This window comes from Dendropsophus ebraccatus, chromosome 8 (genome assembly GCF_027789765.1).
Source record: "Dendropsophus ebraccatus isolate aDenEbr1 chromosome 8, aDenEbr1.pat, whole genome shotgun sequence".
Classification (NCBI taxonomy): domain Eukaryota; kingdom Metazoa; phylum Chordata; class Amphibia; order Anura; family Hylidae; genus Dendropsophus; species Dendropsophus ebraccatus.
In genome coordinates, this window is record NC_091461.1 from 76,061,158 (window position 1) to 76,085,983 (window position 24,826).

Consider the following 24,826-nt stretch of genomic DNA (forward strand, 5'->3'; position numbering starts at 1 on the left):
GACACTAAACAGTAGTCTATTCTTGACCAGGCCATTTGGGAGTGAGAGTAAAAAGAGTATTCTCTACTATCTGGGTGTAGATGACGCCAAGAATCAGATAGGGAGGTAGAATTAAGGAAGTTGTATAAAATATTATCTGATGAAGTATATACAGTAGGGGTCTTAGTTCTTTTTCTATCTTCAGTTGTATTAAGAACAGTATTTAGATCTCCACCAACTATTTTAAGATTATTGTCATCTTGCAGAATGAGGTTTTCCAATTTTTTTTAAAAAAATCAGATCTCTGAGTGTTGGGACCATAAACGTTATATATGCTATATTTGCCCGCTGGAGTGCCAATAAGAAGATGACATATCCTGCCTTCATCATCTTGATATTGAGATAATACCGTACAGGCTAAATTTTTATGTGTAAGAATAACTACCCCGCTTTTACGGTTAATAGCTGGTGAACCATAAACAGCACCCATCCAAAAACGTTTGAGTCTAAAATAATCCGATTCAGTTAAATGTGTTTCTTGCAATAATATTGTTAGGAACCGGACAGCAGGACAAGACAAGACAGTGCACCCTAAGCTCAGCCCCGCCCACTGTCCTCTACCTACTTGCCCCCCTAGGCTAAACCCCAGGGCAGCAACTGGGCGGCGGTCCCTGTACTGGCTTGGTGGGACAAAAAGACAAGACAGACAGACAAAACACAATGAGAATGGTCAGGAATCCGGGTCACAACAGTCTGGCAGCGCAGTACAAAAACACAATCCAAGAAGCAAGGTCTATAAACAGGCAATATGGTCAGGGCAGGCAGCTAGCAGGGATGGTCAGAACACAAAGCAGTAGTCAGGAGATGCAAAGAAACAGAATCCACAAGCAGGCAGAGACTAAGTCAATAACCAGCAATGATATCCAAGACTGAGGTAGTTATATAGGAGGTCAGGGTTCTGATCCAGAACATAATTGGACTATCCCCCTGATCTCCAAGCACAGACAGCTGAGAACAAAACAGATCCACTGGCAGGAAGACCTGTCAGTCACAGCAGAACCAAAACACAGATTAACCATGACATGGCCAGACAGAACTCAGCAGGTGAAGTCGGGTGTGTCTCCCAACCCAGGTGAGCAATAAACCAGAGTTCACACACAGCAAAACAAAACACAGAAACAGGATACAAGAAAATCAGTGCCTTCTCGGCCGAACAGCACGAGCAGAGGGACGCATAATGCTCTGCAGAGATACCATCCTGACAAATATTATATCGGCCCTAAGTTTCTTAAGATGTTTAAGTATAGAAGTCCTCTTAGATGGGGAACGTAGTCCCTTAACATTCCAAGTGATTAATTTCATAAAATATTAATAGAAGAGGAGATGTTAAGAAGAGGCCCTGGAAGCACAATAATATAGTGGGTAAACCTTTCAGGCAAAAAAAGAGGATAGCATGTAGCATATTCAGACAAACTCAAGGTGATATACATAAGAATAAAACAGTTAACAATATAAACTAAGCGAATAAAGTGAGATGTGGACTTCACTTTTTTCGTATTGTCCAATGTTCGGAGCATTCGCAAACTTCGCATTATGGAGAAGAAATAAAGAGAAAGAAATAACTGGTGGAGAGGTCACATCAACCTCCGCTCCACTAAATGAGTATATATTAAAATTAAAGACATAAACATCCCTACCCTCCTGAGAAATGTGTGAGTTGTCACAGGGAAGCAAATAAATAAAATAAAATAAAATAAAAGGGAGAGCCAGTATATAATGATTAGTACTTAAAGAAGTTGTACTTAAACCTAAAACCATACAAGGTGGAATTATAAATATACATACATATACATGCACACACACATATACACACATATATATATATATATATATATACATACATATACATACATAAATACATACTTACACACACCACCAAATGCATTACTACCTAGACTAAAGAAAATAATAACGTAGTAACAAGGTGTCCCTATAATAGAATTTAGTCAACATATATAGGGCTAAATAGAGAAAAAATACTCAGTTTTAATGAGCAGCATAGCGTCCAACAGAATAGAGATGGCGTTCATAATCATTCCAGTTTTTCTACCGTGTCAGTAGGACCATCCAAACGTCGTCTCTTGTGCTTGTCTTCAATAGGTGGAGTGAGACCCTTTACATCTTTAAGGGAAGAAATGGCTTCCTCAGGAGAACTGAAAAGAGAGGCTGAACCATCCGATTTGAAAACTTTCAGTATGGCAAAATAAAGAAGAGCAAATCGTATTTGATTTTTCACCAATGTTGAGCAAATGTATGCAAAAGCTTTACGTTTTTGAACCACTGCTGCAGAGTAGTCATTAAACATGAGGATTTTGTGGCCACGAATTGCAACATCAACTGTAGATTTTTTAAAGCTTTGTGAAATGTTGTTTTTATCATTATAATTCAGATACTTGACAATCACTTGTCTGGGTTTCTGTTCTTTTTTATTTGCATCTTGCTTTCGTTTGGCTGCTGGGGGTCTCACACGGTGCGCTCTTTCCACAGTAATGTGACCAGGGATACCCAAGGCTTGGGGAATTTCTAGAGAACATATAGCATGTAATTGCATGGCTGGAATGGATTCAGGTAAACCTATAATACGTAAATTGTTGCGCCTAGAGCGGTTCTCTAGATCATCAGTCTTAGTTTGTAATGAAGCTGTGACATTCATATTCTGTTGTAGTTTTATTTTTGTAGAATGTATTTCATCTTCTAACAGGCTGACTCTCTCCTGAAGTTCAGTAATCTGTGAGGTATGCATTGCTATATCTCCCTGCATGGTTGCTAGGGAGGAAACTATAGTGGCCTCAAGAGAGGATTTTATGTAATTTAATATCATCTTGGACACTTGATGTTAGGACTCGGGTCGTGCGCTCGGCTTTTTCAGCCATAATGCTTCACATGTTTTTCACATACTCAGCTCTGCTGTTCTTTGTTATAGCAGAGGCCAAGGTTTCACTCCCCTGGCTGTTCAGCATAGGTGTTGGGTATGTGCACTGATTATTGATTGACAGCTGACTTACCAGTTAGCTTTCTGTATCTGGCAGGACCTGGAGCCTCAGCCCCAATCAAGTCTGGGGCTGGGACTCCAGGCTGAATAAATATCAGACCTGTGCTCTCATTTCTTGCCTGCGATAGAACCTTGTTCCTCCTGTGTATCTTGACCTAGCATTACTCTGACTTTTGTACTTCCGATACCTGACCTTTTGGCTTGGACCTCGACTATTCTTTGGATCACGATTTTGTACCTATACTGACTGGCTGTTACCGACTCGGACTTCTGACTTTCCCTTGCTTGTTTGTTAGTCTTGTCTCTGTTTTTCGTGTATGCACTTTGCCAGGTTAGGGAACGCCGCCCAGTTGTCCGCAGCTGTTTAGAGCTGTCGCGGCAAGCAGGTAGGGCCAGCTGGGGTGGGTGCCAGTTCTAGGGCTGCACTCGTCTTGTTTTCCCAGACCCCCTACCTGACATTATCGCAGGCCGTTACCTAAGTCACTCCCGGCGGTTCGGCTTGAGTACTGATACTACAGTCGCCGACCGCCTTGATGAGTTGACCACCCAGCTCAAGGGCGTTGCCGGTTTAGTGGCTCAGTTGTCCAGCCGGGTGGACAATCTGTCTCAGGCTACGTCTATGTCTCCTGTGACACAGACCCCTGTGACAGCACCGGTTCAGGTAGTACAACATAAGACCAAAAGGGTACTACCTGACCGGTTTGATGGAAATACGGACAAATTTCGGACTTTCAGGGAGTCATGCTATCTGTATTTCCGTTTTAACCCTTTCGTCTCGGACGCCGAAAGGGTTGCTCTGGTCATTTCCTTCCTTCAAGGTCCGCCCCAGGATTGGGCCTTGGCCCTTGCTCCTGGGGCTCCGGAGTGGAATTCTGTGGAAACATTCTTTTCCTCCCTGGGCCAGATATATGATGATCCAAACCGGGTCACCGTGGCTGAATCCCATCTTTTGACCATCCAGCAGGGACGTCGCACCGCAGAAGAATACTGCTCCGAATTCCGCCAGTGGTGCACCCTGACTGGATGGCAGGATTCTCCTTTGAAGACCTTGTTTCGACAGGGTCTCTCTGACCCCCATAAAAGATGTCATGGTTAGTCACCCCACCCCTGACTCCCTTAGTGCTTACATGACACTAGCCATAACCATTGACCGGAGACTAAGGGAGAGGAAACGAGAAAAGATGGGGGTGACTAACATACAGTCAAGGTCCAGCCAGCTTCCCAAACCCTTTCCCAAAGTGACAGAGACATCGCCTCCTCCCATGACCTCTGATGAGCCTATGGTCTTGGGATCTGCCTCGGCCCGAAGGAGATATCGCCTGGAGCACTCTCTCTGTTTATACTGTGGGAAACCGGGTCACTACTTGAAGAACTGTCCGTCCAAGCCTCCACAGAAGTCGGGAAACTCCAGTGCTTGAGTGATGGTCCGGAGGGTCACTCAAGCACACAGGTACCTCCCAAAAAATTTGATACATTTCTTCTGCCTGTGACTTTAATGTTTAAGGATTTTGTTCTTTCGTGCTCTGCTATGATTGACTCAGGTGCCGCCCTGAGCTTCATTTGTACCTCTGTAGCGGAGTCGCTACGTCTGGACTTGGTTCCACTATGCTGTCCCTTCACAGTGGCGGGTGCGGATTCTGCCCCTCTAAGGGGTGGATCAGTTAAATTTCGTACTCCTGAGATTTCCATGCAGCTTGGGTGTCTTCACCGTGAAGAAATTTCTTTCTTTGTTTTAGATAAGCTAGCCGCTGATATCATACTAGGATTACCATGGCTACGTCAACATAACCCGGTATTTGACTGGAGGACCACCGAGCTAGTTAAGTGGGGTAGCTCCTGTGGTTATCATCTGTTTCATGTTGACCCTGTTGTCTGTACTGTGAATGATCATCACGTTCCAGAATTTATCTCTGATTTCTCCGATGTGTTTGATGAGGCCATTGCTGACGCCTTGCCTCCCCACCGTCCGTATGACTGTGTCATCGATCTAGTTTCAGGGGCCAAGTTCCCTAAAGGCCGTATTTTTAACTTGTCTCCTCCTGAGCGAGAGTCGATGCGCCAGTACATACAGGACAGCCTGAGGAAGGGTCACATTCGGCCCTCGGTGTCACCCATGGGTGCTGGCTTCTTCTTCGTAGAGAAGAAAGATGGTGGTTTGCGTCCCTGTATCGACTACAGGGAGCTAAATAAAATCACCATAAAGGACCAACACCCCCTTCCCTTGATCCCCAATCTTCTGAACCAGGTGGTAGGCGCTCGTTGGTTTTCCAAAATAGACCTACGGGGCGCCTACAATTTGATCCGGATCAGGGAAGGTGATGAATGGAAGACGGCATTTAACACTCCCGAAGGGCATTTTGAATATCTGGTGATGCCCTTCGGGTTGAGTAATGCCCCCGCAGTCTTTCAAAGGTTTGTCAATGACCGAATTTCAAGATTTGTTTGGCCAATATGTAGTCATTTACCTGGATGACATTCTCATTTATTCCCCCGACTGGGTATCTCATGTTAAACATGTCCGTGAGGTGTTATCTAGGCTTCAGAAAAACTCTCTTTGTGCCAAGTTGTCTAAGTGCCTGTTTGGTGTCAAGGAGGTTGCATTTTTAGGGTACATTTTAACGCCAGAGTCTGTACAAATGGACCCTAAAAAAGTGTCAGCGGTTCTGGAGTGGGCGCGGCCCACCACCTTGAAAGAGGTGCAAAGGTTTTTGGGGTTTGCAAACTTTTATAGAAAGTTTATCCGAAACTTCTCACTAGTGGTAAAACCTCTCACAGAGCAGACAAAAAAGGGTGCCGATCCAACCTCCTGGTCTCCTGAGGCAGAACAAGCCTTTACTAAACTGAAAAAGAGTTTTTCATCCCCTCCCGTATTGGTCCATCCTGACCTAGATCTGCCATTCGTGGTAGAAGTGGATGCGTCTGAGACGGGGGTCGGAGCAGTGTTGTCTCAGGGTAGAGAGCCGTTTACTAATCTGAGACCAGTTGCGTACTTTTCCAGGAAATTCTCCACCTCTGAAATTAACTACGATATTGGTAACCGGGATCTGTTGGCCATCAAGTGGGCCTTTGAGGAGTGGAGACATTTCCTGGAGGGGGCAAAACATCAAGTAACTGTTTTAACTGACCATAAAAACCTGCTATACCTAGATAAGGCAAAGAGGTTAAACCCACGTCAAGCCCGCTGGGCTTTATTCTTTGCCCGTTTTAATTTTATTGTCACATATCGTCCTGGGTCAAAAAATGTCAAGGCGGATGCCTTATCTCGGAGCTTTGGTGTTTGTTATGTGCCTGAGAAGGAACCCGAAAACATCCTATCTCCAGGTATTGTGGTTGCCAGTGTGTCTGTTAATCTTAAAGAGAAAATTTTGAGATCGCAAAATGATGCGCCTGCTGATCTACCTTCTGATAAACTGTTCGTCCCTGTACACCTTAGATTAGCAGTATTAAAGGAGATACATGCGTCTACACTGGCTGGTCACCCAGGGATAGCTGGGACTGGTTATCTCTTGTCTCGTTCTTGCTGGTGGCTTTCGTGGCAGAGGGATGTACGGGAATACGTTAAATCCTGTGACGTATGTGCCCGAGCAAAAACCCCAAGATCCTTGCCTGAAGGTCTGCTCCAGCCTCTGCCATTGCCGACTCGCCCCTGGTCCCATCTATCGATGGACTTCATAACCGATCTTCCCCCCTCAATGGGTAAGACTGTCATCTGGGTGGTTGTAGATCGATTCAGTAAAATGTGTCATTTTATTGCTTTAAAAAAGTTGCCTACTGCAAAACCCTGGCCAAACTGTTTACTCGTCACATCCTCCGGTTGCACGGGATACCTACCAACATTGTCTCGGACCGAGGGGTACAGTTTGTGTCCAGGTTTTGGAGGGCCTTCTGTGAACTGCTCAACATATCTCTGTCATTTTCATCTGCATTTCATCCTGAAACCAATGGCCAAACTGAACGTACCAATCAGTCCTTGGAACAATATTTAAGATGTTTTATATCTGATAATCAACACACGTGGTCTGAATATTTACCCATGGCAGAGTTCGCTTTAAACAACCATGTCAACACTTCCACTCAACAAACCCCCTTCTATTGTAACTATGGTTTTCATCCTAGGTTCTCTGCAGTACCTAATCTAGAGTCACACTTTTCTTCTGTCCAAGAACTGACCAAAAAACTGTGCACAGTTTGGGCGGAGAGTCTGACGACTCTAACCGTGTCCCAGCAAAAACAAACACAATATGCTAATCGCAGACGCCGTCCTGGTCCTCAGTATGTGGTGGGAGAAAGGGTATGGTTATCGACAAAGAACTTGCGTCTACGAGTACCTTCAGCCAAATTCGCCCCCAGGTATATTGGTCCCTTTTCTATAGTGGAAATCATAAATCCTGTATCTTTTAAATTACAGTTGCCTCAGTCATTGAAAATTCACCCAGTATTTCATAAAAGCCTGATCAAGAAGTACATTCCTCCAACAGTTACTAGTCCTCCGCCTCTTCCAGTTGTAGTCCAAGGTGAACTCGAGTATGAAAAAGAAATAATTTTAGACTCAAGAAGGCTTCGCAGAACCATACAATATCTGGTACACTGGAAGGGGTACGGCCCAGAGGAGCGCACATGGGTAACTGCACGAGATCTCCATGCCCCGGATTTGATAAAAAAATTTTATGATAAGAATCCCACCAGACCTGGAGGTCCTCGTGAGGGTCCGGAGGCCCCTCCTCAGGGGGGCGGGTTCTGTTTGGACTCGGGTCGTGCGCTCGGCTCGGCTTTTTCAGCCATAATGCTTCACATGTTTTTCACATACTCAGCTCTGCTGTTCTTTGTTATAGCAGAGGCCAAGGTTTCACTCCTCTGGCTGTTCAGCATAGGTGTTGGGTGTGTGCACTGATTATTGATTGACAGCTGACTTACCAGTTAGCTTTCTGTATCTGGCAGGACCTGGAGCCTCAGCCCCAATCAAGTCTGGGGCTGGGACTCCAGGCTGAATAAATATCAGACCTGTGCTCTCATTTCTTGCCTGCGATAGAACCTGGTTCCTCCTGTGTATCTTGACCTAGCATTACTCTGACTTTTGTACTTCCGATACCTGACCTTTTGGCTTGGACCTCGACTATTCTTTGGATCACGATTTTGTACCTATACTGACTGGCTGTTACCGACTCGGACCTCTGACTTTCCCTTGCTTGTTTGTTAGTCTTGTCTCTGTTTTTCGTGTATGCACTTTGCCAGGTTAGGGAACGCCGCCCAGTTGTCCGCAGCTGTTTAGAGCTGTCGCGGCAAGCAGGTAGGGCCAGCTGGGGTGGGTGCCAGTTCTAGGGCTGCACTCGTCTTGTTTTCCCAGACTCCCTACCTGACACTTGAATTGCCAGTGCCTTGCAAGACATATTTAGTCCTGGTATTATGGTGTCACAGAGGTCCGGCACTGGGGTTTGTAAGGTATGTGTTTCCTCTGTGTGTGCCTCAGCAGCAGCACCTCGTGTCGGCGCCATCTTAGGTGTCCCTGTTACAGAGCTGTGAGGTAAATGAAGGAGGGCTTATGGGGAGGTGTATAACTGGTTTCCCGCTTAATGAAGTGGTGCCTCTGACTCCTCGGCTCTTAGAGAAGTCAGAGATATGGTCCGGCAGGGCCGATAATGTCAGGAGTCAGAGCGGGGAGCGATATTATGAGCGGAGGGTGGAGGAGCTCACTCACACTGCTGCCATCCCATACGCGCCGGATCCGGAAGTCACTAATGGCTTTTTAAATTATTTGATTCTGTATTTACAAAATACAGCATTATGCATAATAGTGCATTATTTATTTATTTATTTTTACAGCAGAAGTATTACTTTACTGTAGTACTTGTGCACAGTGTTCTGTCTGTAAACATAATAGACAAAAGGTAAAAGAACCATATTATTTGCAATAACAATAACAATTCTGAGCACTCTCCGAAATGTACCATCTCTATCTTAAAGTAAAAGTATCTTCTAGATTATTTTTCTGATTAAAAACAGTTACTTTATATTTTTATTGTAATTTTATTTTTTGTACACTCTAATAAGGGTAGTCAGGCCCAGAACAAGGGGTAGGTAGGGTAAGCACTTGTCCAGGGTTTCACAACCTAACTGACATGGAGGGAAGCAATTACAAGCAATCAGTAGGACAGGGAATCAAGGCCACTTGCAAATGCTGTGCTTGGAAATAAAGGCACCTATCTAAACAATCTACCTCCTGGAATAGCACCCATCTGTACTTACATACTGTATGGGGCACTTATATACCTATGGGGGAGAAGATGCAACTGCACTGTAATAACTTATGTGGGTTGCAGCCAAGAGCTTGCACTAAAAGGTTACTGTATAGTGACATTTTTGGTCTTTGGCGTCAATATTAGAGATGAGCGAATCTACAGTAGGAACAAGGTGGATCACGTTGTTCTTATCTGCATTCTGCTCATCAGGCTGTGGGCTTTGAAGTCTGGTCTGCTCCGTGCCGCTCCTCCCTGGGTGCTGGGAATAGAAGGATTCAATCCTGGGAAACCTCTTCCTGCTCGGAGCTCAGCTTGCAGCTGGCTGTTAGTTAGGCGTCAGTTAAGTTTGAATGGGAGAACAATGAGGCATTCGAGCTGGCAGCATAGCAGGAGTTTGGGAGTCTGAAGATGGCCAGAGCATGGGCAGGAGAATCAGAGTAATGAGGTGGTTGAGGTGCTTGTAATCCAAATCCACTCTTAAACCAAAGCAAATTTTCCCATAAGAAATCATTGAAATGTAGACCAATGGTCCCCCCCCCAAATAAATAAATAAATAAAGGTTTTTTTTTATTATTCTGAATATCAGGTAAAACCAATGAAATAACCATTAAGAAAGCTGGATTAGTCATATTATAAGTTACTGTACAGTATAGCAATCAGCATGTGGTGTATTATGTATAGTACTGTAGGTGCATAAGAATGAAAAAACAGCAGCAATTTTTACATACAAGAAGGAACTGTAGATCCATCCTCAAAATACAGTGGCATAGTACAACAGGCTAGATTTAAGAAACAGTGAGTGTAAAAGCAGGCACATTATAGCATCAGTGTGTATAGCTGAATGTAAGTGCAATAACATTATATGAGGAATGGAGATAATGGGAAATGCCAGGGCTGACAGAACTGCAGGAAAGAATGAGCAGGGTATAGGGTGAGCACAGTTTAGCAATACTCTCTGTCCAGGGAGGTTACAGCAATGAAAATATTACCTTTACAGTCCTGTCCCATGATGCAAGCCCCAGCCTGAAGTGGATCTGCCATGATTTGGAAGGTGAGAGGGAGGAGCCTTCCTGGGTCAGAGTACAGTGCTGTAGACCACGCTATGCAGACTATACCCCTCCCCAACTCCCCCTCCAACCCAGTACTGGAGCTCTTAAACCAAAACAATGTTCTTAAACCAAGTTACAATTTTGAAAAACTGAGCTTTTCATGCAAAACTCTCTCATTCCAAGTTACTCTTTAACCATGGTACCACTGTAAATGACTTTTGAATCTCTTTTATGATGTTTTTCTTAGGTGGATTGACAAAATACAGCAATTCTGCTGTCGTTTATTTTTATTTATTTTACAGTGTGTGTTATGCCATATAATTAATTATATAGTTTTATAGCTTGGGTCGTTAAGGATGTGGTTATACCAAACATGTATAGATTTTGTGTTTTTAAGTGTTTTACATAACATTTTATTGTATTTGAGGAATATAATGTATTTTTATTATTGGGGAAGAGTGGGGGGAATTTTTTAAAGCTTTATTTTACACTTTTTTTAATACTTTTACATTAGTGTTCATTACTGTACACTAGTTTATACTAATCAGTAATCTGCTTATCACTGATCAGTGCAGTGTACTGTCTATATCAGCACTGAGCTGACAGGCAATCTAAACAGACATGCCTCTGGTCCCCGGGATTACTATGGAGATGATCAGAAGCCTGGACCTCACCACGGAACCACCGATTACATGAATATACACTGTCATGATGAGGATTCTCTGCTCTAGAAGAGCCCATTATATTTTGCTTTTATGATGAGGATGCTTTGGGTAGTTAGAGGGGGAGATCAACTGTCATTCTGACAGCTGTTCTACTGCGATGCCGGCACTTGCAGAGTCTACTGCGATATGATGCAGGGCCTTCCTGTACATCCACCATAATCGGAATAAAGACCCTTGACCGCCTTAAAATAGTGTATTGGCAGTCATTAAGGGGTTAATAACTATGTAAAGCATAATTATTAAGACAATGATTAAAAAGGCCATAAAAGCACCGAATAAAGAATGGTTAACTTAATCATGTTAACTATTCAAGTATTACTCAAGTGCTGTAAAGACTGGCCCTAAAATTTCCATGTGCATAGGATTTAAAGCCTTTTATTATACGGTTTTAACATTCAGCAGTGGCACTTCATCAATCTAAAATATGTTACACTTTAATACCACTTTAGGTAAACAAATAAATGAGTCTAAAAAGATACATAGTTATATGATTATGTGGCATTTAAAAAGAAATGTTGGCAAATACCTTTTAACTAATGATATTCTAATAATATAAAGACAAATATTGATTATTAATATATAACCATGCACATACATAAATGTGAAAACGCCCTTGGCAATCAATCATTGATTACAAATTAGATCCCTAATGATTTCTTACTGTAATGAAAATGACATTGATATTAACATTTAGTAAGCATACCTTGTACTTTATGTATACGTGTTAGGAATTGTATTTGCTAATCTGTAGGAATGTTATTTAGCAACCTACACATTACCTAATGCTATTAAAGACTATTGTTTAAAACCAGACAATAAATCAATGTTTTATTCTACAACAGGACAACAAACCAAACAGCCAATGTCAATAAGCACTTAGGCTATGTTCACACAACGTATATTTTTGTTAAATCGCAGCCATTGTTCAATGGCAGTGATTATTACGAAAATATATGTTACATTATATTATATTATATTATATTATACATGGTATACGCTCCGGCCAGGATCCCTAGTGGCGCCGCAAACAACTACCGGCCGGGATGATCTTTTCAGGGACTGGACGGTCTCTTACAACGTGTGAACATATTATAATCCTATATTACCACCAGCCTCCCCAGGCATCCACTATTATATCCTACAAAAATTGGGCTATACAACAGTATAATCACAATCTCAAAAAATCTTTATTAAATAATTTCAAGTTTTAAAAACTATAGATGCAGAGCAGAATAAAAATGATCCTTCACACAGGATGGCAATACACAAAGACATTCAGTAATGGAGGACAATTGACTGCAGCACAATACAAACAATATAAACAATGTAACCATAAAGCCACAGTGGGTACAATAACCTGACCACATAAGTCACATGACGTGCTGCCTCTATAAGGTGCTACCAATCTCCATACTCCCTCTAGATCCTAAAGTGCCTGTGCCCATAAAATCTTATATAGTAAGACAGAATCCAGAAATCAAAAACTGTGAAATTACCTGTTCTACTGCTGTGTGTAGTTCTTTTGCTAAATAAAACCTATTACAGTTTCTTAAAATCTCTTGTACTGTTCATATTTATTGTTTTCAGAAAAATTACATAGAAATTACACTCTTTAACATCTTAAGGACGGAGCCAATTTTCGTTTTTGCGGTTTCGTTTTTTCCTCCTTGTGTTTAAAACGCCATAGCACTTGCATTTTTTTTACCTTGTAACCCTCATGAGGCCTTATTTTTTGCATCACTAATTGTACTTTGCAATGGCAGACTTAATTTTTGCATAAAATATGCTGCAGAATCAGAAAAAAATATATACGTGGTGAAATAGATTTTTTCTTTTTTTCTTTTTTTTTTCCTTTTTACGCCGTTTGTTCTATGGAAAAACTGACATGTTATACATGTTCCTCAAGTCGGTACGATTAAAACGATATGCAACTTGTGTAACTTTTATATTATTTGATGGCTTTTGAAAAAATAAAACCTTCTACAGAAAAAAAACGTTCCTTAAAATCGCTCTATTCCCATTCTTATAACGCTTTTATCCTTTGGTCTATGGGGCTGATTGTGGTGTCATTTTTTGCGCCATGATGTGTTCTTTCTATCGGTACCTTGATTGCTTATATGCGACTTTTTGATCGCTTTTCATTACAATGTTTCTGGATTTGATGCAACCAAAAATGCGCAGTTTTTGAACTTCGCACTTACGCCATTTACCGTGCGAGATCAGGAATGTGATAAATTAATAGTTTGCGCAATTACACACATGGCGATACCAAAAATTTTTATTTATTGATTTATTTATTTTCATTTATAAAATAGGAAAAGGGGGGTGATTCAGACTTTTATTAGGGGAGGGTTTTTTAACTTATACATTAATTAGAATTCCCCCACTTCTAATATAACTACATTGATCTCTCATAGAGATCAGTGTACTTGTATAACACAGCACCGATCCATGAGATCGGTGCTCTATTGCTTTGGCCTGCTGCAAACCACTGCAATAGAATACCGATCTGGTGGTCCCGTGCTGCAGATAGCAGTCGGGATTGCGGCAGTTCAGAGCAGGGTCGTGGAGTGGCCCCCTTCTGAAACTTCTCTTGCAGACATATGCCGTACGGGTACGGCACATGTGCTTAAAGGGAACCTGTCACCCCCGTGCCAGGGTGACAGGCTCCCAACCCCCCACTAGAGCCCCCTATACTTACCTGATCGCGTCGGGTCCCACTTCTTGATCCGGTCTGGTGACGGATATTTCAGCGCCCAAAGCCCGGAGCGCGCGCTCCTGACATGAGTCCGACGCTCATAGAGAATGAATGGTGAGTCCGACGCTCCATTCATTCTCTTTGAGCATCGGACTCATCTCAGGAGCACGCACGCCGGGCTTCGGGCGCTGAAATCTCAGTCACCGGACTGAATCAAGAAGTGGGACCCGACGCAATCAGGTAAGTATAGGGGGCTCTAGTGTGGGGTTGGGAGACAACCAAAACCACCATATTAAGTGGCCCTATAAGTCAATGTAATGACAAGGGATAAACCAAGGCTAGGTAACCATCCACATACAGCAGTTTCGGGGTGTTGCCCCTCATCAGTGTGGAGCAGGATTCTGGCTAGGTGGGAGCAATGCCTAGTAGAGCCATAAGAGAAACAGATTGCTGAACTCAGGGAGACCAGCCAAACGACAACACTGCCGGCTGCTAGTGAAAGCGCTCACTGAAATGAAGTCCTAGGTACATTGCCCCCTTGGAAACATGAATATGCAAAAGAGGAGCCTGTGGAGCCTCATTGAAGAGTCTCAGAACACAGGACTAGCCAGATATCCCTCCGGGAAGGACCCAGCCAAGGGGCAGCTCCTATTAGGAAACCACCAAAACCACCATATTAAGTGGCCCTATAAGTCAATGTAATGACAAGGGATAAATCAAGGCTAGGTAACCATCCACATACAGCTGTTTTGGGGTGTTGCCCCTCATCAGTGTGGAGCAGGATTCTGGCTAGGTGGGAGCAATGCCTAGTAGAGCCATAAGAGAAACAGATTGCTGAACTCAGGGAGACCAGCCAAACCAGCCATGTAAAATGTAAAGGGGTTATGCAAGATTAGAGAACCATAGATGATTTGTTTCAGAAACAGCACCACCCCTGTCCTCAGTTTCTGTGTAGAATTGCAGCTCACTTCCACTGACGAGAACAGTGCCAAATTGTAATACCACACATGTAAATTCTTCGTGGAATCTGCCAGAGCATGATAGAGCCTATGCGGATTCCACACAGAGTTTTCTGACGCATATACAGTACTCTAACAGGGGTGTCAAACTCATTCCCCCCAGCTGTTGCAGAACCACAATTCCCATTATGCCTGTGCAGCTAAAGCCAATTACTTGTTTACACAGAGAGATTTATCTGACAGATTTTTTATGCCAAAACCAGGAACAGACTATAAACAGGGACCAGGTCATAAAGAAAAGACTGAGATTTTCCTTTTTCCCAAATCCATTCCTGGCTTTGGCTTAAAAAATCAGTCAGATAATCTGTATGTGTAAAGACACTCTAAAGCCAAGTTAATTATTGTTTTGTAACAGCTGGAGGGCCACAGTTTGACACCTGTGCTCTTTATGTTCAATGAATAATACATTCACAATATAAAGCCCAATATTCTCCCTAAGCAGTGACTGTATTGAGGTTGATCAAGGTGTATACAGGTTCTGCAGTTCTTATAAGTGCATCTACATCCAGTGACTCACAGGAGGCGGCTTCTCTGCAGGAATTGCAGTTGATGTTTTTGATATTCACAGTTGTTCACATTTTCCTTTGTTCTCCATCTGGTTCCGGCCATCATGAAGACTTCTCTGACCATGACTCTTCTCCACAGGATCTTCTAGAGAAACCTTTTAGACTCCTTGATCCAGGATCATCCTTATCTCTGTACAAACTCCCCGTAGTGTAGCCTACCCTGCCACTATGTAGTATAGGCCCCTCTGTAGTGTTGCCCCCCCCTAAGTGCAGTATAGGTCCCTCTGTAGTATACCCCCCTCTGTGCAGTACACCACCCCTTCCCCCCAGTAGGCCTTCTCTGGGCAGTAAAGGGAAAGCATGTACAGGATGTAGAGGATGCTGGTAAAGTTGGATGACCACCATCATAGATGCTGGGAAAGCTGGATGACCACCATCATAGATGCTGGGAAAGCTGGGTGACCTCATGATACTGAGTACAAGATGCTGGAAATGACCATCATCATAAGAACTGCACTCACCACATGATGTCTTCATGGACTTCTTTATTAATTCACGGACAGTGTCATCAAACACAGTGTAAACTCCAGTGGGCAGCTGTCAGGTAGTGGTAGGATACAGCCTGTTTTATTCTGATTGAGCCTCATTAAACCTCGAGGAGTCCATTGAAGCACAATCAGCACCAAACAGACTGTATCCTACCTCTACCTGACCGCTGCCCACTGGAGTCCACACTGTGTTTGATGACACTGTTGGTGAATTAATTAAGAAGTTCATGAAGACATCATGTGGTGGGTGCAGTTCTTTTGATGTTGGTCATTATCTGGAATCCTATAATATGAACTATCACCACCAGGTCTCCCCCATTCCTTGTGAGGTGCTTGCTGATGCTACTTGGGAGTGCAGAGCTAACCCTTCATCTGTCCTGCTGCATGATGCTGGGAAACTGTGTAACCTCCATCATACAAGATGCTGGGAAGCTGGGTAACCTCCAACATGCAAGATGCTGGAAAGCTGGGTAACCTCCATCATACAAGATGCTGGGAAGCTTTGAGACCTCAATCATACAAGATGCTGGAAAGCTGGGTAACCTCCATCATAGAAGATGCTGGGAAGCTGGGTGACCTCCATCATACGAGATGCTGGGAAGCTGGGTAACCTCCATCATACAAGATTCTTGGAAGCTGGGTAACCTCCATCATACAAGATGCTGGGAAGCTGGGTGACCTCCATCATGCTGTGCAGCCCCACTCTCCTCCTCAGTCTGTTTATTCTGAAAGCAATAAGGTTACTATCTAACACGTGGTTAGCGCCGGGGCTTATGTTAATGGAGCCGGGGCTTATTGGGACCTACCAAGACATTCATTTAGCGACAAAACTGATGCCAACACCCCCTCCCCAGCTCTGTGGATCCCCGCTGTGCAGTGAGTCCCCCCTTGTGCAGTGCAACAGACACAGCTACTCACCTCACCCGATCCCCAGTTCTTCTGAAGCTGAGCCCATCCTTTTCTAGCTTCCGGTGCAGGCAGCCAGCCTGACTTGCAAAGGCTGCCTGCACAGGAAGCCCCTGTGTCTCTGCTCCAGCGCGACGTTCCCTTTAGCTGTGCGTGCGTCTTAAAGTTGTACGCACAGCTAAAGGTTGCATCTGTCAGTGGGCCCCCAGCCTTGGTTGCCCGGGAGCGGCTGCTCCCCTTTCCCCCACCTAATTTTGCTACTGGCTACTGGCATACCTAACTGTATACTTTTATGGGCTACTGGCATACCTAACTGGTAGTATACTGACATACTACCTAACATATTCCCTACACTAACTCTGTTACTCCTCCAGCATCTCTTCCTGCCTGTTAGATGATGACACCTGAGCCTAGCATTGGATTACCTGGGCCTATATAGACCTAGGTCTTCTGATACGGCCAGCCAATCACTACTATGCAAGAAACCAATATGGCTACAGCATATCAGGATGTACCAGACCTTCTCTGAATGTTTATTGGCTAATTACAGCCACCAAACATGCTGGGAGTAGACTTGCACTTTGACTCCAGCACCAAGAGGAGCTTGGTTGAGCATTCAACAGTGCAGATGCCCAATCAGGCACTATGCTCTATAGAGCATGCTTGCTCAACCCTACTACTAACCTGACCTTCCTAGCTTTTTTTTTTTTTTTTTTTTTTTTTTTATAAATTTTAATAGATCCCTGACAGACCCTATTATGAGTTTATGGAAGCCACAATGTATAAGTGATCTAAACCTAACACCAACAACATTACACACAGTACTCGTTTGTAGCTGATCAGATTTCTTTTCAATCCGATGCTTTATATCAGTATTAACGTGATATAGATTGTGTACACTGTGATATTCTGTAATTGCAATTTTCTTTACCAATATGATGGCAAAATCTTTAACATTTAGAAAAGCCTTAACTTCACTCAACAAAATCTATTGAATTTCTTTAATGCTTGAAAGTCTGGCGGAAATGACACTTAATAAGATGTGTGCAGTGGTATGCTAATGTATTCATTACAGCAATTTAACTTTGAAATTCCTGTGAAGCAAAGCAAGTTTGTGATGCTTTATTGATGCGCCCAAGCATAATTTCAAAAGCATTACAGAAAAGTTGTCAATTCTTTTAATGAGGTGCTTGAATTGGTTCTTATTCCTGTGATACAGTACTACAGTTTCCCCCCATTAAATGCCTTAATTTGTACATCAAATAACATTTTCATAGTAATCAATATGAATGATTTTATCTGGTCTGACATTTTATACGTCAGGAAGAGATCAATACACTGATGTTTTCACGAAAAAGTACTATATGCAACGTTGATAGAAGAAGACATATAGAGTAGCACATGCTAGATTTTAAGAAAACATATTTAATTTTTAAAAATGTAAATGTAAAAGTCAGCCAGTTTTCTCTGGCTTACCAAACCCTTTGTTAAAATAACAGCAGCTTTTTTTTTTTATAACAGCAGAATTTTATCATGCCCTTAGGATGCAATTACAATTGAACTATTGGTGGCTTGGAGTCTATGGGAGTCCTTGGCTCTTGCCACTGCTAATTGGTGCGCCCTGTAAAATACAGGTAGCATGATTTCATGATGAATACACTGCTTGCATCCCCATCTAGATTGATCAGAAGGAACAACAGGCATGTTCCATATACAGTATATGTTATATGGATGCTTTTTTTGTGAGTTTGATGGCCTGAAATGACAGCTGTCAATAAGCTGCCATGCTCTGGCCAAGACTTAATGTAATAAGTGTATTATAGAAACAAAATTCAAGATTCAAATTGAATGTGTCAGGAACTGGACAGCAGGACAATACAAGACAGTGAGCCCTGACACTGAACCCCACCCACTGTCCCTACCTGCTTGCCGCAGTCCGCCCTAAGATAGCGGCGGGCAACTTGGCGGCGGTCCCTGTACTGGCTTTGTGTGAGACACAAAGACAAGACAGACAGACAAAACACAATAAAGAATGGTCGACAGTCCAGGTCACAACAATCGGGCAGTTCAGTACAAAAACACAATCTAAAAAGCAAGTTCAATAAACAGGCAATATGGTCAGGGCAGGCAGCAAGCAGGGATAGTCAGAATAGAAGGCAAAAAGGTCAGAATAAACACAGAGCTAAACAGAGGCAGAACCAGGCTGAGACAAGCTCAATATCCGGCAGTGAGAGGCAGGCTGGCAGACACTATATAGGAGACCAGAGGTCCAGTGCAGAAGCTGATTGGACCAGACCCCTGATCTCCTCAGAACATCTGGGGCAAGAGCAACCTGACTGGCAGGGAGAACAGTCTATCAGACAAGCTAACCAGCATCAGAGTTAACTCCGGAGTGGCCAGGAGTATCTCAGGCAAAGCGGGTGTGGCTGAACAAACCCAGAGGAAATAGGCCAGTGTTCAGACAAGGTTCAGGACACTGCACAAACATACAAAAACACTGAATATCAGCACCATCTTAGCTGCGCAGCACGAGCCGAGGGGCGCACGGAGTTTGGCACCGGCACATTCATGACAGGATGCTAATAGAATCAAATAGTTAAACAATTCAAAAACTACTAGCAAAAAAACCCCTATGGATTGTGGTTTTGTAAGTGGAGAAATATCTTGGCAGACAAAACCAGATCCAAGCAGAGATAAAAAAAAATATAACTAACAAGATTTAACCACGAAAACTCCCTCTCATGTTGTACTGTACATTCATAGCATATTGAACCTGATAGGCCCCCCCCTTCCCTTTCGGCACATTGTATAATGTACTGAATTTGCCCCCACACTGTATCAAGAGCCCCAATACATACAGTAAATACCTTATAACACTATTTCCACCATACAGTGATTACATATTACATAAAAACTGCACTAAACAAAACAGAAATATATCACCAATGATACCATTACATAATACCGCTACATCATGAACCCTAACACTACAACCCTATAACAGAGTGCAGTTACATCCAGTGACTCACCGGGGGCGTCTTCTCTGATCAGAGTCTGTCACCTTTTCTTTTTCTCTCCATCCAGCCTGGGCCACCTTGAAGTCTTCCCCTGGCTGTGAATCTTCTCTCCAGAATCTTCCAGACAAATATTTTAGGCTCCAACACATACAGTAGTTAGGTCCCTTGTACCCCTATACAGTAGTTACACCCCTCTGTACCCCTACATAGTTACACCCCTCTGTGCCTCCATAGTTTTAAGGTGTCCCTGTAGTATATAGCCCCTCATGTGCTCCTCCAGTTATATACAGCCCTCCTGTGCGCTCCCCCATTAGTATATAGCCCCCCTGTGCACTATCCCCAGTAGTATATAGCCCCCCCCCCTGTGCTCTCCCACAAAAGTATATAGCCCTTCTGTGCTCTCCCACAATAGTATATAGCCCCCCCTGTGCTCTCCCCCAATAGTATATAGCCCCCCTGTGCTCTCCATAATATATAGCCCCCTGTGCTCTCCCCCATAGTATATAGACCCCTGTGCTCCCCAATAGTATATAGACCCCTGTGTTCCCTGTGCTCCCCCATAGTATATAGCTCCCCTGTGCTCCCCAATAGTATATAGCCCCCTGTGCTCCCCAATAGTATACAGCTCCCCTGTGCTCCCCCATAGTACATAGCCCCCTGTGCTCCCCCATAGTATTTAGCCCCCTGTGCTCCCCAGTAGTATATAGCCCCCTGTGCTCCCCAGTAGTATATAGCTCCCCTGTGCTCCCCAGTAGTATATAGCTCCCCTGTGCTCCCCCATAGTATATAGCTTCCCTGTGCTCCCCATAGTATATAGACCCCTGTGCTCCCCAGTAGTATATAGTCCCCTGTGCTCCCCCATAGTATATAGCTCCCCTGTGCTCCCCCATAGTATATAGCTCCCCTGTGCTCCCCATAGTATATAGACCCCTGTGCTCCCCATAGTATATAGACCCCTGTGCTCCCCCATAGTATATAGCTCCCCTGTGCTCCCCCATAGTATATAGCTCCCCTGTGCTCCCCATAATATATAGACCCCTGTGCTCCCCATAGTTTATAGCTCCTCTGTGCTCCCCCAGTAGTATATAGCTCCCCTGTGCTCCCCCATAGTATAAAGCTCCCCTGTGCTCCCCCATAGTATATAGCTCCCCTGTGCTCCCCAGTAGTATATAGCCCCCTGTGCTCCCCCATAGTATATAGCTCCCCTGTGCTCCCCCATAGTATATAGCTCCCCTGTGCTCCCCCATAGTATATAGCCCCCTGTGCTCCCCCATAGTATATAGCTCCCCTGTGCTCCCCCATAGTATATAGCCCCCTGTGCTCCCCCATTGTATATAGCTCCCTGTGCTCCCCAGTAGTATATAGCCCCCTGTGCTCCCCAGTAGTATATAGCCCCCTGTGCTCCCCCATTGTATATAGCCCCCTGTCCTCCCCCATAGTATATAGCCCCCTCTACCCCCCATAGTATATAGCCCCCTGTGCTCCCCAATAGTATATAGCTCCCCTGTGCTCCCCCATAGTATATAGCCCCCTGTCCTCCCCCATAGTATATAGCCCCCTGTGCTCCCCAATAGTATGTAGCCCCCTGTGCTCCCCCATAGTATATAGCCCCCTGTCCTCCCCCATAGTATATAGCCCCCTGTGCCCCCCCATAGTATATAGCCCCCTGTGCTCCCCAATAGTATATAGCTCCCTCTCCCATATAACATTGAAAAAAAACAAACACTGTTACTCACCTAGGTCCACGCATTCCTCTTCTCCTCCCTCTTGAGGCCGCACTTCCTGCGGTCACAAGAGGCTGCACTCCCCTTACCCTCGCGCCGACGCTCCAGTGACGTCGGGCGCTAGAGGGAGAGTGCGGCCTCTTGTGACCGCAGGAAGTGCGGCCACAAGAGTGACTGACAGGGAGGGAGCCAATGGCTCTCTCTCTGTCAGTGTCGCTGCTGCTGAAGCGCCGCAGCAGCAGCGGGCGGGGGCAGCGGCGAACGCCAGGGCCCTGCAGGGGGCGCCATGGAGGGGTAAGTAGATTACCCATCCATGGCGCTCCCCCCTGACAGGCTGGTGGCCGGAGCCCTGTGCGACCGCATTGGTCGCACATAGCAACGGCCGGCCTGCTCGGGGGGGCCCCTTTAACCAGTGGGCCCGGTGCACGTGCACCATGTGCCCTCTGGTTAAAGCGACCCTGCACACAGTGTATACACTCCAGCTGGCATCCCTAGCGGCATTGCAGAAAACTAAAATTTCAGTTGTCTGTGGTCGCTCTTCAATGAATAGCGGCCGTAGAAAACCCTGTCAGTACACACTATGGAGCGAGTGGCTCCGTTCGCATGCTCCATAGTGTGCAGTGGGGAGTTCTAATGCGGGCACGCACTGATGCAGTACTGCAGTACTGGCCAGGATGATCATTTATGAGACCGTCCATTCTGTGACCTGGCCGGCTCACGGAACGGCCGGTCTTATACAACATGTGCACATGGCCCCTGAACTGAAGGCCACATTCCACACATCCTCCACTAGATACCTCACTAGTCAATCCCTAGTCTTCAACCTATCACTGAACAGATTTTGTGTCTCCTGATGTGTTTCCCCCAATCAGATAGCTCCCTGAACTTTAGGTATAGTGTGGAGCAGTTTATTCCAGTTAGTTCTGGTTTAGGGCCACACTGAGCAAACATGAAGCAATTCCTCGGTGGAGCTCTCCGCTGCGGAATCCCGCCGTGCTCAGTGTCCTGCTGTTAAGTGTATGGAGAGGGCGCGCGCTCGTCCGTTGCAGCAGCTCTCCGCTTAAAGAATGAACATGTTCATTCTTTGAGCGGAGAGGAGAGGGAGCGGACAAGTGCCTGCTCTCCCATTCGCTCAAAGCAGGACACTTAGCACGGCGGGATTCTGTGGCGTAGAGCTCCGCCGCGGAATTGCGCCGTGTTTGCTCAGTGTGAACCGGCCCTTAGTTAGAAACAGAGTAAAAAGCCAAGAGAGCTGAAGCACTTACCAACACTGACCGACACAGAGTTGATTTAGTGTGGGTCAGGGGACCTGCACTTGGTACATGAGGAAATATGGTTTGATCAAATTACGTACCAACATCCTGGCGTTGGTTTTTAAATGTAGTTGAGGGGCATCAGTGTCAGCCATAGGTGTGAGGGGCAGCAGCTTCTTTCTCTCTATGTCCGTATTTAGCATTATGCATGTGTTTACATAAGGCTGCTTTCACCAGCAGCACCCCTAAGTACACAGTGGTGTTGCCCATATGCTCGCAGGGCAGGGAGAAAGAGGGGACATGCTTGGAGCCACACTTTTTTACAGAGAGGGCTACTTACTTTAGGAAATGCTAACTACCAGGAGAAATTACCTACAGGGGGGTGCCAACTTGCAGATTATACACACTGAGCTGTTACTATGGGGAATACCAACAGAGGATTCCTATGCCATAGGGATAACCCAGTCCAACACTGACTGTGCATGTGCGTACTTACCCTGATAAAATGTCCTCTGTTTTTATTTTTTATCTTTTCTTTTTTCCTTTTTTTTTTATGGCCACATATTGGAATACATTTAATACAGATTAGATTTTATTTATTTACTTGGGGTGTCTTGGAAAACTGTGCCTCAGTGTGACCTGTGCCTGTATTGAGAAAAAATTTCACAAACTGCAGCCACTCAGGTGTAGCCTGCACTGGGGTACAACAGGATTGAAACCTTCAAGGGGCTTAGGGCTTGGCACATTGAAGTGCCTGCTTAGCCAAGCAGTGGCCACAGTGGTGTCCAGCCTCAACCACTGATTGCTAAGGCAATTTAAAAGTAACTTTTTAAGATAATCTATCCTGTTAGTGTATATGATGAGCAGCAATACTTCCATTTTGGGCAGTAGCCTGGGGCCCTAAGCTCCTGGAGGGCCCATAGCCACCCCAAAAGACTTAAATTTTCAGTGGTGTATTGTCTCCTGGCTACAGTTCTGCCATGATTTGCAAATATTCACAGGGTTTTTACCGCAATTTTGCACAGATCAGAGCATTGTGACATTATCTATCCTATACTATGAACACTACGCTAGTGCTGCCATAGTTACAGTGAGGTAGGGGGGCCCAGGCTTGGTGAACAGCTCGGGGCTTATGGTACAGTTAATCCGCCCCTGACTTTATACTCACAAAAACTGGTTATTTTGCTTACCTACATCTCTGTAACCAAGCCAAGAAGTAACAGGGGATACAGCTTAGCTGGGCTAAAAGTTCATCAGCTGAGAATAACCTTTTAAGCCTGCAGAGTGCATGTCCGTACACCTGTATTTACATCCCCCTAATGTCCCTTCAACTGTTACTTGTTACATAGGGATTTGGTGCAAACATAAGACCCATCACTGCTACTTGACTGTAACTGAGCGCTGTTCATTACAGAACTGTCTTAGATCTAAATGCTATCTCACTATGTCCCATTACAGTAAAGGTAAAAGAACTAGTTGGGGCGAAGTATACTTTTTAAACAGTAGTAAAGATAATCCTTTAACCCCTTAAGGACCGGGCCTAAAATGGCCTTAAGGACCGGAGCAAATTTTATGAATATGACCTATGTCACTTTATTCATTAATAATTTCGGGATGCTTTTACCTATCCGCCTGATTCTGAGATTGTTTTCTCGTGACATATTGTACTTCACATTTCTTGTAAATTGGAGTCGATACTTATAACGAATCTTTATGAAAAAAACCAAAATAACGTGAAAAATTGTAAAAAAAATGCATTTTTCCAACTTTAAACCTTTTCTGCTTATACAGAAAATGGTTATGCCACATAAATTATATATTAAATAGCATTAGCAACATGTCTACTTTATGATGGCAGCATTTATTAAACTATATTTCATTTTTTTTAGACAATAGAAAGCGTAAAACATTAGCAGCAAATTTCCAAATTTTCAGTAAAATTTCAAAATCAGATATTTTTAGGGACCTGTTCAGGTTTAAAGTGTATTTGAGGGGCCTGTATGTTAGAAAGCCCCACAAAGCACCCCATTTCAGAAACTGCACCCCCAAACTCTGCAAAAGCAGATCCAGAAAGTTTTTTAACCCTTTAGGGGAGTCACAGAAATAAAAGCTAA